The following is a 25,688-nucleotide window of genomic DNA, read 5'->3' on the forward strand; positions in this document are numbered from 1 at the left end:
GTGCAAAGGCCAGGGGGCATGTGTTTTGTGAAAGCAGAAAGAATCTATTTCATAAGAGCCTGGTGGGGTCAGAGAGAAGGCCAAAAGGAGACATACTTCTGCATTTTCATGCATTTGCATAGGAGGGAAGCATACACACAGGAAAAAGGGTCATCTCCTTCTCACTTCAGGGAGGGATGGTAAGAGGTGTAGAAGGCAGAGGGACAATTTGGGATTAGGGATCATACAATGGTAAGAACTTTTTCCTTAATTGGTTGAAATCTCTAGCCACAGTGGCATTACCAACGTAGTCATAGGAGAAAGAAAATTAAAAATAAAAAAGGGAAAAACACGTGTATTTAAGGAAGAAAGTCGGTATATGTGTATTAACCCATCGATGTATGCATGAAGGAATGGGTGGGAACTAAGTAGACATCACAGCCACATTTCCATGCACACTTTGCCACAAGGGACTATAGAACCAAAGGCCTTTACTAAGTTAACCTAACTGTTTGGAACTACTGGGCACTCCTCCTGAACCTTGGAATCTCAACCTGGGATACTCATTGAGAAGTAACTACCAGAGACCCTTGGAGGTGACACAGGGCTACATACTCCCAGTCTTCTCACATGACATGGCTCCTGTCAATTCCTGCTGCTCCCACAATGGCTTACTATACCTTCTTTGGACTGCTGCTAAGGCAGTTTCCTCCTTCAGTGTGCTTGCCTTGGCTCCTTGGGTCTAGTCCTGGCTCCCTGAGAACAGGATAAGGGTAACAACTTTACGATAAGAGGGAAATCCAGATACTCAGCTTCCTTCAGGCTACGAGTCAATATCCCCATAAAAACAACCATTCTACCAAAAGGACCAACATAATATTCACAGGTGCACCTAGAAAACAGGGTGCCTCGGGTGGCACCTGTGACTCAAAGGAGTGGGGCACTGGTTCCATATATCAGAGGTGGTAGGTTCAAACCTGGTTCCGGCCAAAAACTGCAAAAAAAAAAAAAAAAAGAAAAAGAAAAGAAAACTGGGTACCTCATTATGGTAAATTCTTACTTAAAGCTCATGAAGGAATAACGTATCAATGGATAAATTGATACATCCGCTTTTCTTTTTTTTGAGAGAGAGTCTCAAACTGTTGCCCTGGGGAGAGTGCTGTGGCGTCACAGCTCACAGCAACCTCACACTCTTGGGCTTAAGCGATTCTCTTGCCTCAGCGTCCCAAGTAGCTGGAACTACAGACCACAATGCCTGGCTATTTTTTGTTGCAGTTGTCATTGTTGTTTAGCTGGCCTGGGCTGGGTTTGAAGCCGGCACACTTGGTACATATGGCCGGCACCATAACCACTGTGCTATGGGAGCCGAGCCACACATCTGCTTTTCTTAATGAACATTTTCACACACTCACCTTCCATTCTTAGAGCCTGAGAAAAACACACACCTTTATCCTCACTACCTGAAAGAAAAAATAAACCTCCACTTCCACTTTTAGGGCTTGAATTCAATTTGGGCATTCCTTGGAATTTTTTTTTTTTTAATCTGTAAAGGCTGGAGAGTCCTGTGAGACCAAATTGGTTGGTATTTGTGGAGCAACAGTGTCACCATGTGGAAAATTTTGAGTATGGCTTCCAGATACTCTATGTATACTGATGGGAAGGCCTCAGAGAGAGGAGAGAAGGTTTGGGGAAATCAAAGAATTCTCAGGCTGCACCTGAGGACCCCAGACGACTTCAGGTTTAATGAGAAAGAGATGGAGGCAGGCCTGGCCACCAATGAGGCCCAGGCTGCCAGGCCTGTGTGTCTCGGGAGGCCATTCAGACAAGGCCGCCATATTTGGGAAGCTTGAGCAGAATCAACTCCAGGGCACTTGCCTCCAGATCAGTGGTTCTCAACCTTCCTAATTGCCGCATTGTTACAAACTGAACAAAGGAGTCACGAACCACAGGTTGAGAACTGCTGCTCTAGATCTTTGTTACTGATAAGGGGCCCAGTTGGAGGAAGAAGAGGGACACTGTCCTGGGAGTCAAGGCCACAGAGAAATCTGGACCTAACAGTCCATCTGGAAAACCTAGGTCCAGCCATGTAAAGAGACAGGGCCAACAGCCACAGTGTTAGGGGCTGTCTCTTGTAGAGAGGATGAACATCTTGATTACTGGGCACCAGAATAAAATAAGAAACAGTAACAGAGGTGCATTGTAGCTCAAGTTTTGTGTGATTTCCTCTTACTCCTGTCAAAGAAAGTCCACATCACAGGCTGCACAGGATGCCGTTTTGAGAATCTTCTATCATTGTGCAGAGTGTGCTGGCACCCACTAGGCATCAATAGGTCAAGTTGGCCCTTGTCCTCTGGAGTTAGAGGACTTTGAGTCTGTATTGTCATGCACTACAATTGGGGAACATTTCAGAGATGTTTCATTCTCTGGCCTCTAGTGGTCCTTGTGACCCACTCAGGTTTACACATGTGGAGGTCTATGTTCTGTGAGTCTGGCTGTGCTAGAGCATTGGCCCAGGCCAATGGAGCACATTGAGACCATCATATTTACAGCTATGGGTTGGGACATTATGAGATCCTGTAGTTACACACCCTAACCAGTGGATTGGTAAAGAAAAGGTCAGTTGGCCAGAAAGGTTGAGTGCCCATTTTTCTCCTCAGCAATAATTCAGGAAACTCGCCAAGGTGAGGTACTACAGCACAAGGAATGGTTTTCAGAAACCATCCAGTAGGTATGAAAGAAAAGGAGTGCAGTCCTGGGTCTTGATACTTCCTGCCATATCCTTAGGCTAGAATAGGTAGCACAGCTCCAGGCAGATGAGAACTGACAAAGAACATGACTCACAGCTATTCTTCAATAGCAGGCTACAGGTGTAAAAGGTCTATGAGAAAGGCCTGTGTGACCAGCGCTATTCACATTGCTTATGGCCATGGCGGATCTCACTGATATGTGTGAGTCTAAAAAACAGGAGGAAGAAAGAGAATGGGGCTAAAGCAGAAGGGAAAAACAAGGTGGAAGAAATTAGGACAAAAAGGCTAATCAATCGAATAGTGATGACATTTACATAGGGTCACCCAGCCTCTTTGACTTAAAAGCTCCCTGGCCAAGCACAGGGCTGAGACCAGCAGATGTAGAGCAAACCAGGAAATAAGGAATATTCCTGATCATTCCCTTGAGGCTTTCTGGAATTTCAGGCAAGCTAGCCATAAAAAGAAGTCTGCAGAGGTATGGGCTCACATGATTGCTCCCTTGACAAAGAGACTTGCAAACCTAAGGAGAGGCCTCTGCAAGAGTCACTAACACCCTGAAGCAAGTAAGGCAACAGGAAAAGGGGGAGAGGCCAAACAGCATAGCCCAGACTGGAGGGCTCCCTCTCCCATCTTTCCCAGAAATGGCTGCCTTCAGGGTCAGTATTCTGGGATTCCTGTATAGGACCTGCCAGGTATGCTGGCTATCCTAGTGCTTGCACAGTCCAATCTACCACAGTTCGGCTTGGTGCCCATAGTACAGTGGTTACGGCGCCCGCCACATACACCGAGGCTGGTGGGTTCGAATCTGGCCCAGGCCAGCTAAAACAACTATGACAATTGCAAGAAAAAAAAGCCGGGCGTTGTGGTGGGTGCCTGTAGTTCCAGCTACTTGGGAGGCTGAGGCAAGAGAATTGCTTAAGCCCAAGAATCTGAGGTTGCTGTGAGCTGTGACACCCTGACACTCTACCAAGGGTGACATAGTGAGATTCGGTCTCAAAAAAAAAAAAAAAAACAAAAAAAAACCCAAAACGACCTCAGTTCACAGTTCCCTCAGGCCTATAGAGAGCTCTGATCCATCCGTAGCCCCATCTCATGTCCTCCTGGACCACCACTGCACTTCCAAGCCACTCTTTCCCAGGAAGTCATAGGCAGGGCTTTCCATATTCGCCAAACCACTTCCTCTAGATGGCAGTATTACTCCACAAATACCCACTTGCCCCCCCCGCCCCCCAGGCCAACTCCTTCAGCCCTTTATGGAGGAAAAAATAAATGACAGCTGTTGTCCCACATGGCAGAACACAGTCTTGGCCACTTTGCGGGAGCCCAATCCCACCTGCAGCGCTCATGTTGTATAGCCAAGAGCCTGGCCTCTGTAGGATCCTATTCACCTGCCTTCTTGACAAAGAGAGAATAGTTGTGCTGCAAGGCTCTGGGCCACCAACCCAACCTGAGGGGACCCAATTCCTAATTTACACCATCAGCACCGGGGGCTTCATGAGCTCTCAGGGACAAGATGCAGACTGGACACAGGGTTGCATCCAATCCCACCCCTGTCCACCAGGAAACACTCTTGACTTGGCCACTCTCAGAGGTGGCCACTCAAAGGCCAGCTGGACCAGCAGGTCCAGGGTGACCAGCATCCAACAGGGCCCTGGAGGGGAGCCAAGGGTTACCAGAAACTGCAACCCCAAACCGGACAGGGGGCATAAGCACTGAGCCCTTTTCACTCTAGCAGCCCATGGGCTGACAGTAGGGGAGCAGGTGCTACCCATAAGACACTTTTTTTCGGACCAGACATGGTGGCTCAGGACTGTAATTCTCACACTCTGGGAGGCCAAGGCAGGAGGATTGCTTGAGCTTACAAGCTTGAGCCCAGTCTGAGCAAGAGGGAGACCCTGCTTCAAGAATAGCCCATGCCCTCGCCCACCGCCCTCTCCAGGATCTTTCCTCCCAAAAAGACACCGCGTGCCTTAGAAGTCAGGCCTCACAGGCCCACCACCTCACTCTGCCTGCATTCCCTCCCTCCTTGCAGAAATAACACCTCCTACCCTCTAGAGCAGTGGTTCTCAACTTTCCTAATGCCGTGACCCTTTAATACAGTTCCTCATGTTCAACCATAAAATTATTTTTGTTGCTACTTCATAATTGTAATTTTGCTACTGTTATGAATAGTAATGTAAATATCTGATATGCAGGATGTGTTTTCCGATGGTCTTAGGGGTTGTGACCCACAGATTGAGAACCACTGCTCTAGAGGGTGCCCTGGGTCCCATCCCACTGTAACATTCTATGGAACATGACTCAGCCACATATACTTGGATAAGCACCTCTCTTCCCTTGTAAGACCACTGGCTTCTCAATGTTCTGGGACATTTGTGAAGATATGGGGAACTGGCCCAGGCCTCTGCCTTTCCTGATGGGTTCCTACAAATGGACCTGTCCTCTTCACTAGACCCATAAGCCAAGCTGGTCCTGGCACAATGCTGCCCGTGGTGCTGACATGAGTACACGGAGAGGGACGTGGGAGTGAAGGCACCAGTGCACTCGGCCACTTGCTATGTTCCCTGAGCAATCCCAAACTCTCCCCTGGACCAAATCCAAGACTCTGTCTTTCTGGGTAATCTTGGTCTTGTATCCTTCACCAGGCCTGGAGAGACACCCTTCTGCCCCAGGGAAACCCAGAGTCCCCCCTCCTGATGACCGACCAAAGGCCTGTGTATGCAAGGGGCAGCACACAGGCAAGGCTTTGAGCCACAAAATAACCACCAGGGACAGTGGCCTGGCTCCAAGTCTACTGCCTGATCGCTTGGGACCTGGATGTAACAAGGGAGGGGAGCAGGGTGGCACTGTATGTCAAGTTGTTTGGGTTGGGGGAATCAGTGGACAGTCTTGGCTGTGGGCCCTGCAGGGTACCACATGGCCCACCTCTGCCCTAGGAAAACTGCTCATCTCCCGGCTGGCCACCCCCAGCCACCACCAATGGCTGTAGAAACCCCAGGGTTGAGACTGGTCCTTCACTGGGGTCCCTGTGGACAAAGACACATCTGGGACACCCTGCCCATTAAAGGGAGGAGGCAGCAGGCAAACTGCCTATGGTCCTGACACGGAATTCCCTGCCCCAGCCTTTGGCTAGTCCTGCCTAGACATGGCTGCCACCGGGCTCCATAGCCTGGGCTTCCTCTAGGGGACCCGCCAGGCATGCTGGCTGTATGCCTCAGCCTGCTGCCTGTCTCTGGTGGCTCCACGACCTGATCTGCCACTGGTCATACTTCCGCTAGCCTTCCAGAGTGCTCTCATCTGTCCATGTATTTGTCCCTGTCTCCTGTCCCTCCTGAGCATGACTGCACTCCCAGGCCACTCCTCCCCTGGAAGCCCCAGACAGTGCTTCATGGGATTACCAAACAAGTTCCTCTAGATGGCATTATTGTTTTATGAAAGCCACCAAACCCTACTTCCACAGCCCTAGCACTTGCCAATATAAAGTACGCCAAACAGTGTCCATTCTTTCTCAATCTTGGGAGCTACCAGTTGTCTGAGATATTTCAGCTCTTCTTGGTAGTATTGTCTTAGGCTTTCCTTCAGATAAGGAAAAATGTTTCCACATCAAGTCACTCTAGCCATAGATAAAATGCCTTCACCAAGGCTTTATCTTTAGCCCTGGAGGTGGTTCAGCCCAGGGAGAAATACCTAGAGGGCACAGATTAAGGGCCATACATTTTTCTACACATTGAGGAATGTTTACTTTGGGGCACTGCCAGGAGGCAAGGAATGGCCAGCTTGATGAAGAGGTCTTAAGCAATCATAAGTGGTGGCATACCAGAGGCACCTGGACTGGGATGACCAGTGAGGCAAAACTGCCAACACAAGATAGGGACAATGAACCAACAGGGACTGAGAACCCAACTCCTTTCCCATGGTTGTCATCTCATCTTTAGACAAAAGGGTTCCACACTTGAGTCCCTTCACAAGGGCAATCAGGTGACATACCATGCATACCTGCCTTCTTTGAACCTGATCCCACTGTCAATGGCTGGACAATTCCCACCAGAGCCTTAGAGTGGAAAACACAGATCCAAGTACACTTCAAAGGGCTCATGCATTTCATCTTGGAAGGGAATGACACCTCCTTAAGATACCACACTTTTTCTATGGTCCTTTTTAGTATCCTAAGAGACAATGGTAGGGGTCTTGGAGAGACTGACATCGGGCTGTGTGAGTGCATATCCTGCCCCCTTCAGCTTGTGTGCTTCTTCTAGTTCAGCCACAGTATGCCCCTTATTCTCCAAATCAGGTCGACAGTCGTGGTACTGTGAACTGGGCCCAAGAGTGATCATAAGATGACAGGCCAGCTGGGCACAGTGTCTCAACGCCTGTAATCCCAGCACTTTGAGAAGCCAAGGTGGGTGAATTGCTTGAGCTCTTGATTTGAGACCAGCCTGAGCAAAAGTGAGAACCTATCTCTACTAAAAATAGAAAAAACTCAGGCATGAGGATTGCTTGAGCCCAAGAGTTGAAGGTTGCTATGAGCTATGATGATGCCATGGCACTCTACCCAGGGCGACAGCTTGAGACTCTGTCTAGAAAAAAAAAAATGACAGGCAAAACATATAGGTAGCATTCCACCGAACACTAAGAAGGTGAAGGCCTGAAAAACCTGGCTGTCCTGCCTCTGCTTGTAAATCTGTCTCTCACCATGGAGTTCTGTGGCCCCTTTTTCCAGGGGGTAAGGCTGGAAGTCCATGTTCCTGCTATTGTCAGATGCCCTCATGGGGGCCCGGTTCAGTTCATTTCCACTCTCCACTGCACTGCAGGACACTGACCTCAGTCCATTTCCACTCTCCACTGTACTGCAGGACATTGACCTCATGTTTCATAGACTGATCCAGATCCCTTAGGAAAACACATATTGCCTAGGTGCTCATTCAAGTACCTCATACTTTGGTTACCACCATCAGTACCTTACCTAAGAACCTTTCCTACCAACCATGATGGAACATTATAGAAGAGATTCTATTGCTCCCTGCCCATCTTGGCAGTCTTTCAGGTGTGCTGAAATCCCAGAATCACTATCTATTTCATAGGATAAAATAAGACTTATTTTTTTGAAAAGGAAAAGGAAGAGAATAAAGAACACTCACCCCTAAAAACAGCACTGAGAGATGACCCAGGCTCAGGGAGTTTTCTTTGCCTTCTGTCCATAGTCCTGCAAAGAAATAGACAAATGTCCTTCACTAGATGTGGGACTTACTGCCAAAGTAATGGTCAAATATGGCAGTGTACATACACCCCACCTTGCCAATCTAGAGAGCTTTTAAACTAGGCTAGCAGCTGTTGTTCGGGTGAACTGTGATTATCTAAAGAAAGTATAGCTCAATAAACAACTCTACTAATCTCTGGAAATTACATGAATGTCATGTGGGGTTATCAATCATAAAGAGACAGCTCTCCTGGAATGGCCCCGTATGAAACTGAACTGGAGGATACCTTCCTCTGGGTCTCCTTTCTCTGAGAATGAAGGCCATCATAACTTGGTTGTCTATCCTTGCACAGCTTCCCTCTCAGTGTATTTATGTGACTATGGAGGAATATATATTCTAATATTGTCATGAACCTGTTTTCTCCACTGCTCATAATGAAAAAACAGACCCTTAAGGGACCATTAGCTCTTCTGCCTAGAGAAGAAATGAGAACCAAGTATCTCCAATCTGGCTACATACAGATCCACCACACTGACTTTCCAGGGATGAGGGCAAATCATTCATGTGGGTGGCTGCATCTGAATCCACTCTGCTGCTGGCCTCTGGGTGGACACATCATACATACACACTCACTGAGTACAAAGTCCTGTTGGAACTAGGACTTTATACTCAGCCCCAAGACCAGGTCTATTTCAAAGAAAAGAGGAAGGGTGCCAGGCATGGTGGCTTATGCCTGTATTACAGTACTTTGGTAGGCCAAGGCTGGAAGATGGCTTGAGGCCAGAAGTTTAATACCAGCCTGGGCAATAGCAAGACCCTGTCTCCACAAAAAAAAAGTTTAGCCAGACTTGGTGGTATGTGACTGTAGTTCAGCTGCTTGGGAGGCTGAGACAGGAGAATCTGTTGAGCCCAGGAGTTAAGAGTCTGTAGTGAGCTATGATGATGTTACTGTACTCTAGCCTGGGTGACAGAGCAAGAGTTGGTTGCCAAAAAAAGAAAAAACAAAAAAGACAATGGTAGGAGGAACAAGGGAGGGGATATAGGGGAGGACGGGATTGGTGTGATCCCACTTAATGGGCACAATATAAGGGTATGTGGCACACTTTTTGGATCTGGGACACAACTACAAGAGAGACTCTACTTAACAAATGCAAATATTATAACCTAGTTGTTTGTACCCTTGCCATAACCTGAAATAAAAAAAGAGACATGGTAAATAAACAATGTTCTTGTTGCCTCCAGAAGACATGGGCACCTAAGAAGATATTACAGGGGAAATGGGAAAAGATCTGGCAGGACATTGCCTTTGCATATATGTGCAAAGGCCCAGAGACACATTTTGTGAAAGCTGCAAAGTACATAAAATCTATTACATGTGAGATTCTTGGGGTGGGAGAGAAGGCCAAAAGCAGACACACATATACATTTGCCTGGATTCTCACTGTACGCCTGAAACAAACATAAGGAAACACAGCTGTACTTTTCTTTTTCTTTCTTTTTTTTTTTTTTTTCAGTTTGTGGCCAGGGCTGGGTTTGAACCCGCCACCTCTGGCATATGGGGCCAGCGCCCTACTCCTTTGAGCCACAGGTGCTGCCCCACAGCTGTACTTTTCATGTAGAGATTCCTAGCAGAAGTTGTAGAACCAAAGTTTTTCACCAGTGTTACCTACCAATATGGAGACATAGGCTCTCCTTCTGACCCATTAACACCAACTTGGGACACTCAATGGTAAGTGACTGAGACCCTTGTAGGCAACCAAGGGCTACATCCTCCCAAGCCTTTTCATCTGACATAGCGCTTGTCAATTCCTGCTGCTCCCACAAAAGCTTACTCCTCCCTTTCTGATCTGCTCCTGAAACAGTATGCTGGATGAGGCTCCTCGACTTAATTCCTTTGGCTAGGCCTTGTTCCAGAGGGACAAAAGAGAGGTAACGCTACAGGATAAGAGGGGAAATAGAAGTACTCAGCCTACCTGAAAGTATGAGTTAATGTTACTATGAGAGCAAGAATTCTACCCAACATGAACCATATAATACCCACAAGTATGACAAATAACTGGGAGCCCCTTTATGTGATATCCAGACTGAAAGCTCATAACAAGATGATGTAAGAATGGATACATAATACATGCATATATATTTTTCATCAACATTTTCACACACATATTTATATTCCCTAACAAGAGCCAGAGGGGAAGGGGCACCCCTTCTCTTAGCATCCTTACTGAGGAAACCCCACTTCTAGGGTTTCCAGGGATTTTGACCCTTCCTTGGTATTTTTTTTTTAAGCCATGAACAGTGGAAGGAGATGTTTGAGATGGCAAGATGGTGAAATTTCTGATACAATAGTGCCATTAAGTAGAAGCTTTTGAGCATGGCATCCAGATCCCTCTGTGTATCAAGGGAGGAAGGGTAAGTTTGGGGTACTCAGGGAATTCTGGGGCTAGAGTTGGCCACTACACTGGGTATAAAGTCTTAGTTCCAGGGCCAGTGTGAAGGTGACTATGATAGGCCTACCCACCAACAATCCATGGACTATCAGGCTTACCAGGTCTGGAGACCAAGGCTTAGTGGCCATCAGGTTTGGAATGTTGGAGCTGAAGCTACTCAGGGCTTTTGCCTCTGGATTTTTGATCTTGGTGTGGAACAAGTTATGGGGAAGTAGAGGGCCATTGTGCGGGGGCATGAGGGCCACTGTGCCGGGGCGTTAGGGCCAAGGGGAAAGTGAGTCCAGATTGTCCAACTGGAGGATGCAGGCCCAGTCAAGTAAAGAGGAGGGGCCAGCAGCCACATTGCCAGGGACAGCCACTTACAGAGAGGATGGACAATTTCCTGATTATTGGGTTTGAAACTAAGAGATGAAGATATACTATAAGTGCACTGAATTTCAAATTTTGTTGGATTTCCTCTTGTTCCCATCCAAGCAAGTCTGGATGGGTCACAGGGTCCACAGAATGCCATTCTGAATATTTCCCATAGTGCAGAGGGTGCCAGCACCCACTGGGGAACAATAACTGTAATCAGACATAATTATTAAGAGTCAGGGGAAGCTGGTTCTGTATTGTGTATGTACTTCTGGTCACGATCATTTCAGCAATGCCGTCTTCCCTGCCATTTGGTGGTGTGATCCAGTTCCTCTCCTTGTGGAACATACCTGGGTATACAAATGTGTGTGTGGGGTCTATGTTCTCTGGGTCTGGCTATTCCCACTCAGTCGCCCTAGGCCTAAGAAGGACATCCAGGTGGGTGTGGTGGCTCATGCCTGTAATCCTAGCACTCTGAGAGGCTGAAGCAGGTGGATTACTTTAGCTCAGGAGTTCAAGACCAGCCTGTGCCAGATTGAGACTCCATCTCTATAAATAGCCAGGTGTTGTGGCAGGTTCCTATAGTCCCAGATACTTGGGAGGCTGAAGTGGCAAGCAGATCACTTGAGCCCAGGAGTTTGAGGCTGCTGTGAGCTATGCTGCCACAGCACTCTACCAAGGGCAACAAAGTGAGACTGTCTCAAAACAAACAAACAAACAAACAAAAAAGAAGCACATTGAGACCACTATACTTATAGCCTTGTGCTGGGGACTGATCAGATCCTATAGGTCTAGACCCTGTCCTAGGACTTGGCAAAAAAAGATGTCAGTCCAAAAGACTCTGCTTATGTAGACCACTGGGAAAAAGAAAAATCACATGTGTCAAATGAAAGAGGGCAAGGAATAGTTTTTAGCACCCATCTGGGAGGAAGGAAACAGAAGAGGTCAGGTCCTGCACCTTGAGGCTACCTAGCATATCCTTCATCGAATGTGGAACAGGGTGGTAGGAGCTAGTAGAGAGCTTAACTTACCACAAAGGATCTTCATAGTTGGGCTGCTGAAGGGCAAAGATTTAAGAAAAAGGCTTGTGTGCCCAGAAGTAAGCACCTGGTTTCTGGTCCTGCCAGGTCAGCTTGATGCCAGGGGTAGATCTAGGAGAGAGGGTAAAAAAGGGCCTAGAGTTGAGTGAATGGGGAGGAACAAGGGTGGAGAAAGGAAGGGCAGCAACTGAATCCTACATTGATGAGATTTAGGCAGCAACTCCTGAAGCTTTTTCCCAGCATGGGATGGAGATATGGAGAAGCAGGAGTTATATGGAAACGAGCCACTCCTACTCATGGCATTGAGAATCCTAGGACTCTTGGGAGAGTGGACAATAAGAAAAGAATCTGCAAAGGCATAGGCCTAGGTACCTGTTCTTCTTGAGAGATGGGTACTATAGCACTGAGAGTAGGTCTCTGCCAGAGTACAGGAATTGGGGGACATGAAGGAATCATGACCATAGTCCATACTAGGCAACTGACCACAGACCCAGCCCAGGCTTCTATTAGTATTGCCCAGGCATGGCCACCACCAAGTTCCTCAGCCTGGGCTTCCTGTATAGGACCCACCAGGTGTGCTGGCTATCCTGATGCCTGCACAGCCAAATCTCCCATAGGCCATGCTTCCCTCAGGCCTCCAGAGAGCTCTGATTTGTCTGTGACCCTGTCCCCTGGTCCCACCGAACCAAGAATGCACTCCTAGGCCACTCTTTCCCAGGAAGCACTAGGCAGGGCTTTGTGTGATCGTCAAATAAGTTCCTCTGATGGCAGTATTGCTCTACAAATGCCCACCTGCCCTTCCCCCAAGTTCACTCCCTCCACCCTTTGATGAGGAAAAAACACCAGCCGTGGTCCAACATGGCAGATCATGGTCTTGACCATTTTTGGGGAAAGCAATCTCACCTGCGGAGCTATAGGGTCCTCTTCATCTGACTTACTGACAAAAAGGGAATAGTTGCTCTGCAAGGCCCTGGGCAGCAAACCCGACCCCAACCCAAACCCTAAGCTACAGTGTCATCACTAGGAGCTGCTTAAGCCCTCAGGGATAAGAAGCAGACTGGACTCAGGGTGGTTTCTAACTCCACCCCCTACCTTCCATCAAACATTCTAATTTGGCCACTCTCAAAGGTCTCTCAAAGGTCACTCAAAGGCCAGCTGAACCACCAGGTCCAGTGTGACCAGCATCTCACAGGGCCCTGGAGGGGAGCCAAGGGTCACCAGAAACTGCAACCCCGGATAGAGGGCCTGAGTGCCTGGGCCCTTCTGAGTCTGGCAGCCCGTGGGCCTGAAGGCATGGCTTAGGCTGATAGGAGGGCAGCAGGTAGCGGATGGGAGGGCAGCAGGTGCCACCCATAAGACACCCCTCTTCTTTGTGCAGGGCCTGGGGCCACCTGGGGACAGCGTCCACCCAGAGGCTGACTGTGTAACACACCTGTAGAAGCGTGTGTACTTGCGTGGACTTGTGTGTGCTAGGTTGGACAAGGACATGGATGTGGACAAGACTTCTCCCTCACTGATAAGTACATATTCTCAACAAAACTGGGTCTCAGATGATGAGAATGGGGAGTACCTTCAGCATGGATGCAAATGACACAAGGCCCAGGAACACTGCTATGTCAACAATACACAGTAAACACAAGGAATACACTACAGTCCCTTTCAGCCTCCTTGCTTGCCTCCCAACTGTGACCGCCCCAAAGTACTGTGCAAGGTTCCCTACAACAATGTGTTTGTTCCTCCTCCCTCACTCCATTTCTCTCTCTCCCTACCTTTCTCCTTCATCCTTTTCTCTCTCTCCCCTTATGAATTTCTCTCTTTCTGTAACTGTGTCTTATCCCCTACTTTCATTGTGCTTACACATAGCTGTTATTTTCTCCAGGACTGCCTATCAAGGTATTGCCCCCAAACCATGACAGATGCATTTGAAGGTAGTAAATTGGCAAGTAGACAGGTGTCAAGACAAATGCAAAGGAACCCAGCCCCATTCCACTACCTCAACAGATAGATGGTGCCACTTCCAACCCACTGCCACCCTGATCCTGGAAGCCAAGGCTGCAGAAATCCCAATCTGACATTATCCTCTTTGTCTTGGGAAGGTTGGCCCATGTATGTTAGCCAAACAGTATTTGCATAAAAAATGATCATAAGTTTTCATCACAGTCCACGTACAAATCAGCATAGAGGGGTACACACATTCACATTGCTATCTCTCTATACTCAGGTGGCAGGAAGGGTTGACTAGCTCTTGGGATCTTTTCTCCACTTTTCACTCCCAAGAAGATGCCCTGTTTTTTTTTTTTTTTTTTTGTGTGTGTGTGTAGAGATAGAGTCTCACTTTATCGCCCTTGGTAGAGTGCTATCACATAGCTCACAGCAACTTCCAATTCCTAGGCTTAGCCAATTCTCTTGCCTCAGCCTCCTGAGCAGCTGGGACTACAGGTGCCCACCATAATGCCTGCTTGTTTTTTTTGTTGCAGTTTGGCTGGGGCCGAATTTGAACCCACCACCCTTGGTATATGGGGCCGGCGCCCTACCCACTGAGTCATAGGCACAGCCAAGATGCCCTGTCTTAAGGAGTCAGGGCTGAGAGGCTCACTACCTCTTCCTATGTTCCTTTCCTCCCTTGAGAAATAAGTCCTCTCATCTGTGATCTATGCAAGATCCCCTGGGTTCCTTCCCACTGGTGAATTCTACAAAGTGAGGCTCAGTGTCACTTAGACAAGCACCTCTTTTCTGTGCAAAGACTGATTCTCAAAGCTCTGGAACACACAAGAAAATATATGCCAGTGGCCCAGGCCTTTCCAGATGGGGTCTTACAAAGGGACCTGCCCTTGAAGCTCTAGTCCCCAAAAAATAAAAATTAAAAGAAAAAAAGCTCCAGCCCCATAAGCCAGGGTGGACCCAGGCATATTCTACCCATGGGAACCATGACAGGACATAGATAGTGATGACAGGGTGAAGAGACCAGTGTACACCACCATTCACTGTGTTCCAGAGCCTGTCTGAAGTGTCTCTGTTGGCATGCAGTGGTCTCTTCCTGTGACAAATCCAATGGCTCTCTCCTGGATCCTCTTGGCTTTGCCACTTTAGCTGGTCTAGAAAGATACCCCTCTCATCTAGTCAAAGTCTGGGCTGTCTCTTTCCCAAAGCTTTCCACCCCTCCCATTTGTCCACTCCTGACAACTAAGCAAAGGCCTGCATAACCCCAGAGCACAACACAGGCTGAAGTGCAAGGCCTTGATACACAAGTGACCGCCACAGATAGTGATATGGCTCTAGACCAATTGCTGATCATTTGGGACATAGACACAAAAAATAACGAGAGCAGGACACACTGTATGTCAAATTGGTTGGGCTGGTGCCTGAAGGTTTGCACTGGTCCCTTCAACTGACTTTGGGTGTAGGCCCCATGGGGTGTCACGTGGCCTGACTCCTTCACTAGGAAGCCAGATCATCTCAGTATGGGCCACCAGAGCCATCAATTGCTGCAAAACCCCAGGTTTGGAAGTGATCCTTCCACTAGGGTACCCCATGGACAAAGAGACATTTTCTCTATCCCACCCTTCGCTCCTAAGGGAACGGACAGTGGGCAAATTGCCCACAGCGCCGACATGGAACTCCCTGCCCCACCCTTTCCCTACTCTTGTCCAGACATGGCCGCCACCAGGCTCCACAGCCTGGGCTTCCTCTACAGGACCCATTAGGTATACTGGCTGTCGGCCTCCGCCTGCCTCTGGTAGCCACACGGCCCCATCCACCACAGGACGAGGTTCTCCTAGCCACCCAGAGACCTCTGATCCATCCATGGCCTTGTTCCCTGGTCCCGCCCCCTCCCTTCCCAATCCCTACCCACACTTCACTCCCAGGCCACTCCTCCCCAGGAAGTCCCAGGCAGGGCTTTGTAGGATGGCCAAACAAGTTCCACTGGATGGCAGTATTGCTCCATAAACGTCTACCTGCCCTGCCTCTCAAGTCCACTCCCTCCGCCCTTTGCTGAGGAAAAAACGCCAGGTGCTGTCCAAATGACAGATCATGGTCTCAGACACTTCAGGGGAGCTTGGCCACTTTGGGGGAGCACAATCTCACCTTAACAGGGTTCATGTTGTGTGGCCAGGAGCCTGGCCTCTTCACTTGCCTTCTTGACAAAGAAGGAACAGTTGCCCTGCAAAGCCCGGGGGAACAGACCTGACCTGACCTGACCTGACCCAATTCCAAAGTTACACTATGAGCACTAGGGGCTGTTTGAGCCCTCAGGGATAAGATAAAGACTAGACACAGGGTTGTATCCAACCCAACCACCCATCTACCACCAAACATTCTGACTTGGCCACTCTCAGAGGTTGTTCAAAGGCCAGCTGGACCACCACCGGGTCCAGTGTGACCAGCGTTCCACAGGGCCCTGGAGGGGAGTGAAAAGTCACCAGAAACTTCAACCCCAGACAGCAGACTTGAGTGCTGGGGCCCTTCTCACCCTGACAGACTGTGGGGTTGAAAGCATGGCTCAGGCTGATGGGAGGGGAGCAGGTGCCACCTGTGAGACACCTCTTCTCCTTGCACCAGGCCTAGGTCCACCTGGGAATAGCTCCAACCAGGAAGCTTTCTGTTTAAGACATGTAGAAGCACGTGAACTTGTGTGGGCTCGTGTCTAGACCTAGGTTCATCTCAGGACAGCTACTACCCAAAGACTTGCTGGGCAAAACACACAGAGTTGTACATCCTTCTGCCAACTCAAGTGTGTTACATCCTGGACAAAAAGGACAAGGCAGAAGTCTTTTCTTCTTCTTCCTCATAAATGGGTGCATATACTCATTGACACCTCATCATTACCCTGTTGGGGCTGATGATAAAGGGGAATACTCCGAACATGTATGGAAAAAATCATACTGCCCAGGAACACTGATCTATAGACAAGACATAGTAAATACAAGGAATTTACTACGCCCCACCCCTTGTCTCCCCAACCCACATATACTTTTCTGACCTACATAGCATTGATGGGAGACCGCTTTCAGAGTGCCAGCAATCTTGCAGTAAGCCCTGTAGGTGGTAAAGTGGCAGGAGCTCAAATGCCCACAGGCACTGGGCAAGGCTCTTTTGTGGGTGCTTCCCCTAATTCTGAGACGAGGTGGCTGCTATCTGGGTTTTCTGTGCCCTATGGTCAGTCATCCTGGTCTTTTCTAGCCTGATGCCTGTCTTTGGATGTTCCAAAGCCTAAATTCAACTCAGGACACGCTTTCCACATACCTCCTGGCAGCATGGATCTGCTGGAGTTCCCTTCCTTAGTCCTGCCTGAGAGACCCTGACTTTCCTACAATTCTAGTTCTTCACAGGAAAGTGTGATATGGAATGGGTATTGCTGGACTGGCTAAGACTTTGCTGCAGATGGAAGTATTGTACCAGTAATGTTAACTTGCCCTTTGTTGCCACCCCACCCGGTTACCTCTTTCTCCCCCATTTGCTACTGAGAAGAATTCCAACCTGTATTAAGATGGCTGAAACCAAGTGACTCCTACCCTAAAGTCTGGTCCTGTAGCATGCAGGACCATTCTAGGTAGGGTGGTCTTGGTTTCCTCTTGGACAAAAGGAAATGATTCCCTATCAAATCACCCTAGGAATGGACCCAAACATATTCATTTCACAGTATATCATTAGTACTGGATCTGACTGAGAACACTGGAAATATCTTGAGTCTGGGCATAGAGTTGAAACCAAACTTGCTAACTGGGAATATTCTGACTTGAGCATTCTCACTGAAATTTAACTTGGCCTTGGGGTCTCAGGCAGCCAGACACAAAGGGTGGTGGCCCAAATGTACAGGGGGCCTGAGAAACTACCATTATAAGAAAAAGGTGCCTGAGGATGGGGCTCTTCTTAAGTGGCTATCCCCTGGTCTTCAAATAATGGTCCTATCTTTTAGGCCAGCCAGATGTAAGAACCTCAGAATAGCTGGCACATGAGAATTCTTTCTAAACCCCTGCACTAAGAAATTTACCAAAGTGCAACATTCTGGCAGCTTACAGCAGTGTCCTTAAGATAACCCAGCCCCCCTTTTACTACATACCAGGGAATGCTTACAGATGACAAAAAATTTACTGTTTTTTTCTAGCCAACACATACCTGATGACAGGCCCCTAAACTTCCTTTCATAGAGTACTTCTTAAAAGGAGCTTACAATTACAAACACGTATATGTCTTGCAACTCAGTGGAGTCTCTCTCTAGTAGCCAAGCTCTTCCTTTTTTTTCCCAGTAAGACTAAATTTACTTTATCAGTACCATGCGCTAACCGATTGCGCCACTGGAGCGACTAAATTTACTTTAAATTAATTTAAATTCACTTTAAATTAATATAATTTAGTAAAAGTTTTGATTGTAAATATCCAACAATATAAAAAGTATAAAACAGATTTGTAAATTTCTGATATATTAAATCAAAATATGTGACTACGAGTACATTACATTCTACAGAAAAGAGAGCTAGAAGGGGAAAAAGTAGACTGGTTGAGATCTAGTAATAATAAATAAATATAGAAGTAGATATTATCCACATGTTAGACCAAATCTACAGCCAAAATATACAGAAAAAAATTTCAAAATAACTCAGGAGGCTAATGGTGGACTCTTAAAATTCACCTCAAGGCTATGAAGAGCCATCTCAACTCACTGTGGAATCTGTGCATATGGTGGCTTGCAGCATGTAGGTTTTGTTTTTCAAAAGGAAGAAATACAAAATGGTAAACTTAGATTAAGAGCTATAAAAGCATAGGGTGCCTATAAAAAAGCAGCCCACTCCTTACTATTATATTATCTAGTTTTAAAAATCCAGTTGGAAAAATTAGCAGGCAAATATTCCTTCTTCATTATGAGAAGTATGAACTGGTGATTGTTTTTCTCTGAAATTTTAGAAAAGAGGCAATGTAGGATAATATTTATAAATAAACATATCCTACATCAAGCACACAAACTGAACTCAGTGTGAGTTTAAAATGACTTGCTTTTCTTCCAGAAGCTTAAGGGACCTGGGCCCCCCTGGGACACACACAGAGTTGTTGGCTTGCCTGGAGTTAAAAATTCCACAAATACATTCTCTGAAGCTGTGCACCCCATGAAGCCTGAGATCAAAGGGCATGCCGCCCTTCCTCAGGGATATGGGCCAGAGGGTTGATGTATGTTAACAACATATTGTCAGAGATCTATAGGTACTCTGCCCTGAGGGAAAGACACAGTCTTTACTTCATGCTGAGTAAACTGAGTGAACACTTGAAGATATTCTTCCATTAACTCTGTTCCCCTGTGGCTACTTTCTTCTTTGTGATCTTTATTTAGATACCTGCCCAGAGATTAGTCAGTGTTTAGAAGAAGAGGTTTACTATAAAAGTGATTGTATTGATATGATAACAAAATATTTCCTTTCAAGTTAATTTCAGATAGGTAAAATAAGATAATGATGGAACCAACAGATGATAGATTAAGTGTGTATGTGACTAGAAAAGTATAAAATCTAAACCCTGAATAAAGAATTTCACTACACGCCATCTCATCTCGTGTAGTCTGTTTCTTGACTTAATAATTACAGGAGCGAGTTTACACCCATGGCAAAGCTGCTGTTCGATCGCATCTCCGGTCATGCAACAGGCAATAAGAGTATTTAGGTTTGGTTTAAGTGGGAGGCTTCTAATGAGGATTTTAGCACTGAAGAACTCTAAGCTCAGGACATTTCAGTGTTCACAAAGCCTGAGTAAAAGAAGCCAAACATAACCACCCCACTAAGCATTAATATATACCTCTTTTCTTTTAGAATATTTTACTTCAAATAAAAAAAAATAAAACCCTAATAAGTTAAAACAAGTCAAACACCCACTCCACACAGATAAAACCTTCACAAAGGTACACTGAAGTAATCTAGAGCCAAAACTGAATTGCGCAGATTTTCAATTAAGTCATCAGTCATGTAACACAAACAAAAGTCAATTATTTACACACTTGGCAATCCTTCTAAGAAATGTGTCCCAAGAAGCATTAACATTTGTTTTGACCCATCCTCATGCCTTGTACATTTTTCAGATAGTTTAACATTTTTCACAAAGCGTGTTCTCTACTACATGGTCATGCTTTGGCGCTATTTACAGAGAATCTTTCCTATCCTAAGGACTCACCATTTCCTCAAGAGGAACTCTGATTTTGCTTTAGAAGTTTCACATAAATTAAAATCTCAATCAAATATTAAGAGATGGCACAGGATGCAACATATACAGTGAAGTTATCTTTCTGTATATTTAAAAATTACTTTTTCCTTCAAGGTATTTGCAACAAAAAGCTCAATGTATACTGCTTAATAATGAGTAGTGTGGCTTGAATCATCAGAACCTTGGCAAGACTGTAATATTTCAAAATTATTAACCACTTCCTCTAGGGGCAAGTCCATTATACTAAGTTACGACAAATTTATTATCATGAGGAAAAAAAATATAGCCAACCATCTTTTGAAACAATCCAACCAGTGTTTCTCAATATAAAGACTAAACTACATATGGTTTATCATATAACAAATCCTCTCTCTCCCTTGAAATTCCCCTAGTCTTGTTCATTAGAAAATGATTTTATGAAAAAGAACACTTTAAGACCAAGGTGGGAAGATCCTTTGAGCTCAGGAGTTCCAGATCAACGTGAGCAAGAGGAGACCCTGTCTCTACTAAAAATAGAAAAGTAGATGGGCATTGTGGTGGGTGCCTGTAGTCCCAGCTACCCCAGAGACTGAGGGAAGAGGATCACTTGAGCCCCAGGAGTTTGAGGTTGCTGTAAGCTATGGTGCACGGCAGTCTAGCCTGGGACAACAGAGTGAGACTCTGTCTCAAAAACAAAACAAAACAACAACACTTAAAAGCAGCATTTAGGAAGGTCATGGGGTATGACTACTGAGCTATGGAGACTCAGTAAACCACTGTGTCCCCTCACCGTGGTGAACCACTGCACCCCCACACTCCGGGGGCTCCCAGTGACACACTGGCCATGCATGGGGTTGGGGGTCAGGAACAGCCTGTGAGCTGGGCATTTCAGTGGTAACCAGAGGAGCTGCCATCTGGCCATGGCTTAGGGCCCCACATAGCCACATGGGGAGAACAGGTGGAAAGCAAGTGGAGCCCTGGGACACCAAGCCAGAAAGATGCTGCTGTCCCCAGTGCTCCACACGTAAGTGCTACCTGCTGCCCAAGCATGTGCTCCGGGGCATGAAATCCACCTATGTGGAGGCCTGGGGCATCTTAAAGCTGCTCTCCACCTTCCTGACCAACTGATTCTAGCAGGAGGCAGAGGTAGATGACCAGCTCTACTGCATTTACCAGAGAATGGTGCTCTTCTTCTTTGAGAACTACACTAGAGTATAGATACTGCTATATGGAGATATATTTAGCAAATTATCAAAGCAGAGCTGACTGGATTGTTGCTGGTATCTTGGCTATTAGGGAGAATGCTCTTGGTCACGCACACTATGTACTGAAAGATGGGTTAAAATATCTTCCATTGTATGGGTGTTATTTTTTTCAGCATGAAGGAATCCATGTTAAGCAAAGAGTCAAATTTAACTAAAAAGAAATGAGAAACAAGCACCAGAGTTATGTGAATGCAGAAACACTAACAGATCTTGTGATTTCCCCGGAAGGTACAAAGTGTAATCCAGGACAAATAAACTCCTTTCAGCTAGTCAGGCATTTGCTGCTCAACAAGGCCTTGCAGTATGTGCTGACACTGCAAATAAGGACAATTTATGTTGCTTTTGATTCTGTAAAGAATTACTTAGATGTGATTTCTGATGTTACAGTCATTTATGAAGGAAAAGATGATAAAAGGCAGTGAAAAGAATCCATGACTGAGCCACCATGACTGAATTTTTCTGCAAAGAATGTCCATAAATTCATTCACATTGATTATATAGACAAAAAAGATGTCCCAGAAAAGGAAGAACATATGAGAAGATGGCTTCATGAATGTTTTGAAATAAAAGATAAAAAGTTTATAGAATTCTCTGATTAACCAGCTCCAGAAAGAAGAAACAAGTTTCCTGGGAAAATTCCAAATTAAGTATCAGGAAGACTTTACCATCAGTTTTGATCTTATTGATCTCAACTGATTTGGTTGTGGACATGCTTATGAGCAAGACTAGAAGGCAATTGTATGTAAACATGGGGATATACAGAACCTCACTGGGCTGCCTGTGGGTTATTATTAAAGCATGAATAGGGAGCTGTCTCCAAGCAGTAGGATATGCTGCACTATTTTTTTTTCTTTTGAGACAGAATCTTATTATGTCACCCTTGGCAGAGTGCCATGGTGTCACAGCTCACAGCAACCTCAAACTCTTGGGCTTAAGTGTTTCTCTTGCCTCAACCTCCCAAGTAGCTGGGGCTACTGGTACCTGCTACAGTGCCCGGCTATTTTTTGTTGTAGTTGTCATTGTTGTTTAGCTGGCCCAGGCCGGTTTCGAACCCTCTAGCCTTGGTGTATGTGGCTGGCACCATAACCACTGTGCTACAGGCGCCAAGCCTGATACACTATTTTTAAAGAAATTATTGTTTAATTAACATTACAGTGGTAAACAACTTTATGCTTATGTTCTTTGTAGATATAGATCACTGGCTCACATATAATTCAAAAACCACAAAGAAGCTAAGAGTCTTTACATTAGGTATGTTTTTCCTAAAAATCCTTACTGTAATCTGGTCTATACTCAAGCAGTAAAATTTAATTATGCATCATTTTATATTTAATAGGTCACATTTACATAACAAAATAATGAAGGCACAGCTAATAAGGCAAACTTAAACCCTTTTTACTTCTAACCTGAAGGTAGGGGCACACACTTGGATTGGCTCTTCAAATATGTGTGTATATACAATTAAAAAATTCATTATAACTTTCTTCCATAATCTTATTAAAATACTTAACATTTGTATGGCATATGAAATTCAAATTGCATTCATATTTATTACTTTGTCTGATCCTAACAACCTTCTCTATGAAATAGAAATTTCAAGCATAGGATCATAGACAGTGACAGAGACAACCAGAGGCAAATCCTCTGGCCTGGGTCATGGATCTTTTCCATCATCTCAATGCTTTCTAAAATTTTAGTAAGGCTCCCCTGCTTTAGTAAGCACAAAGACAAAGTCTACTTCATATCTGTGCTTACCATAAAACCTTAGTATGTCAAATAGTGAAAAGGATAATGTAAATTTAAATAAAATAATATCTTGCAATTAATTATTATCTATCTCATATATATTTTGGAGACAAGAGTCTCATTCTGTTGCACAAGCTAGAGTGCCATGGCATCAGCCTAGCTCACAGCAACCTCAAACACCTGGGTTCAAGAGATCTTCCTGCCTCAGCTTCCCAAGTAGCTGGGACTACTCGTGCCCTCCATAACACCCACCTAATTTTGTTCTCTCTCTCTCTCTCTCTCTCTTTTTTTAGTAGAGATGATGTCTTGCTCTTGCTAAGGCTGGTCTCAAACTTCTAAGCTCATGGGATCCTCCTACCTCAGCTTCCCAGAGTGCTAGGATTACAGGCCCAATTATAAATTTTTTTTTTTTTTGCAGTTTTTGGCCGGGGCCAGGTTTGAACCTGCCACCTCTGGTATATGGGGCCAGTACCCTACTTCATGAGCCATAGGCGCTGCCCCCAATTATAATATTTTTAGAAACATTAACAATCAGCACTTCCTGAAAACGTAAAATTCATCAGGCACAGTTGTTAAGTGATTAAAGTGAATTAATTCTTTTTCTTTGGTGGTAAGAGTTTCACTTTGTCATCCTTGGTAGAGTGCCATGGCATTATAGCTCATAGGAATCTCAAACTCTTGGGTTCAAGCAATTCTCTTGCCTCAACCTCCAAGTAGCTGGGACTACAGGTGCCTGTCACAATGCCTGGCTTTTTTTTTTTTTTTTTTTTTTTAGAGAAGAGGTCTCCCTCTGGTTCAGGCTGGTCTCAAACCTCTGAGCTCAAGCAATCCACCCACCTCAGCCTCCTAGAGTGCTAAGATTACAGGTGTGAGCCACCATGCCTGGCCTGAATTAACTCAATTCTTTTTTTTTTTTTTTGGTAGAGACAGAGTCTCACTGTACTGCCCTCGGGTAGAGTGCCGTGGCATCACACGGCTCACAGCAACCTCTAACTCTTGGGCTTACGCGATTCTCTTCTCTCAGCCTCCTGAGCATCTGGGACTACAGGTGCCCGCCACAACGCCCAGCTATTTTTTTGTTGCAGTTTGGCCGGGGCTGGGTTTGAACCCACCACCCTTGGCATATGGGGCCAGCGCCCTACTCACTGAGCCACAGGCACTGCCCTAACTCAATTCTTAAAATGCTCAAAGGTAGGTAACTATTTCAGAGGCATCAAGTGATGAGTACTTTATCCAAGCTACCCTGTTTTCCCGAAAATAAGACATCCTCCGAAAATAAGACCTACTTACAGGAAAGATAAGACATCCCCTGAAAATAAGACCTAGCACATCTTTGGGAGCACACCTTAAAATAAGACACTGTCTTATTTTTGGGGAAACAGGGTAGTAACTGTAGAAGCCAGGATTTGAACCCAGGCAAGACTAATTCCGAAGACCACATTCTCACTTCCTATACAATGAAGTATAAGTAGGACATGATAAAGCATATATTTTAATGGTATTGAGGTCAGGTGGACTTAAATTTGAACACAGACTTAGCCACGCAGGTGTATGATTTGGGACATTCATTCTCTGTGTCTTACATTCTGCATCTGTAAAATGCAGATAACGAAATGAGACAATGATGTAAAATCATTTAGTACATCAAAGGGGTGAGCAGACAGAGAAAGATGGAGGGGGTGAGGGTAAGGGAAATAAAAAAGAAAATAGTGACGAATTCTCACATAAACTGGATTCAAATTTGACTAAAATACGTTACTTAAACATTAATTTTTACTTCAACTTCTTAATATGTTGTTTACAATACAGGATACTGCATCCTCATTTATAAGTGAATTATGTTTGTAATTTCCCCTTTATAATAATATATTTTTTCCAATTTTAATATTAGGTGTACCCAGATTAAGTAGAATGATTTTGAAGTATTTCTTCTTTTTCTGTTGTCTATAAGATTTGGTATAATCTGTTTTTTGAAATTATCTTTTATTTTATTTTTATTGTTGCGGATTCATTGAAGGTACAATAAGCCAGGTTACACTGACTGCATTTGTTAGGTAAAGTCCCTCTTGTAATCGTGCCATGCCCCCAAAAGGTGTGGCACACACCAAGGCCCCACCCCCCTCCCTTCTTCCCTCTCTCTGCTCTTCCTTTCCCCAACCCTTCCTCCTTCTTTCTCTCTGCTCTCCCCTTCCCCCACTCCCACCATGACCTTAATTGTCATTAATTGTCCTATCAAAATTGAGTACATAGGATTCATGCTTCTCCATTCTTGTGATGCTTTACTAAGAATAATGTCTTCCACTTCCATCCAGGTTAATACAAAGGATGTAAAGTCTCCATTTTTTTAATGGCTGAATAGTATTCCATGGTATACATATACCACAGCTTGTTAATCCACTCCTGGGTTGGTGGGCATTTAGACTGTTTCCACATTTTGGTGATTGTAAATTGAGCTACAATAAATAGTCTAGTACAAGTGTCCTTATGATAAAAGGATTTTTTTCCTTCTGGGTAGATGTCCAGTAATGGGATTGCAGGATCAAATGGGAGGTCTACCTTGAGTGCTCTAAGGTTTCTCCATACTTCCTTCCAAAAAGGTTGTACTAGTTTGCAGTCCCACCAGCAGTGTAAAAGTGTTCCCTTCTCTCTACATCCATGCCAGCATCTGCAGTTTTGAGATTTTGTGATGTGGGCCATTCTCACTGGAGTTAGATGGTATCTCAGGGTGGTTTTGATTTGCATTTCT

At 45.5% G+C, this 25,688-nt stretch overlaps 1 long non-coding RNA gene and 1 pseudogene across 6 annotated transcripts in view; one reads left to right on the plus strand and one right to left on the minus strand.

Annotated features, from left to right (window-relative positions):
* LOC128578326 (uncharacterized) overlaps window positions 1-25,688 on the minus strand; it is a 106,644-nt gene that overhangs the window by 59,119 nt on the left and 21,837 nt on the right. For 3 of the 6 annotated variants that reach the window (XR_008377698.1, XR_008377697.1, XR_008377696.1), the window contains exons 2-3: window positions 11,760-11,879; window positions 7,865-7,929 (exon numbers count right to left, since the gene is read on the minus strand). This is a non-coding gene — a long non-coding RNA (uncharacterized LOC128578326). Of the gene's footprint in view, window positions 1-659; window positions 736-7,864; window positions 7,930-11,759; window positions 11,880-25,688 lie in introns of all 6 variants that reach the window. The other 3 variants (XR_008377699.1, XR_008377700.1, XR_008377701.1) reach the window with 2 other exon arrangements.
* Window positions 20,930-21,998, plus strand: LOC128578325 (1-acyl-sn-glycerol-3-phosphate acyltransferase epsilon-like; annotated as a pseudogene).

Source organism: Nycticebus coucang, chromosome X, assembly GCF_027406575.1.
Source record: "Nycticebus coucang isolate mNycCou1 chromosome X, mNycCou1.pri, whole genome shotgun sequence".
Lineage (NCBI taxonomy): Eukaryota > Metazoa > Chordata > Mammalia > Primates > Lorisidae > Nycticebus > Nycticebus coucang.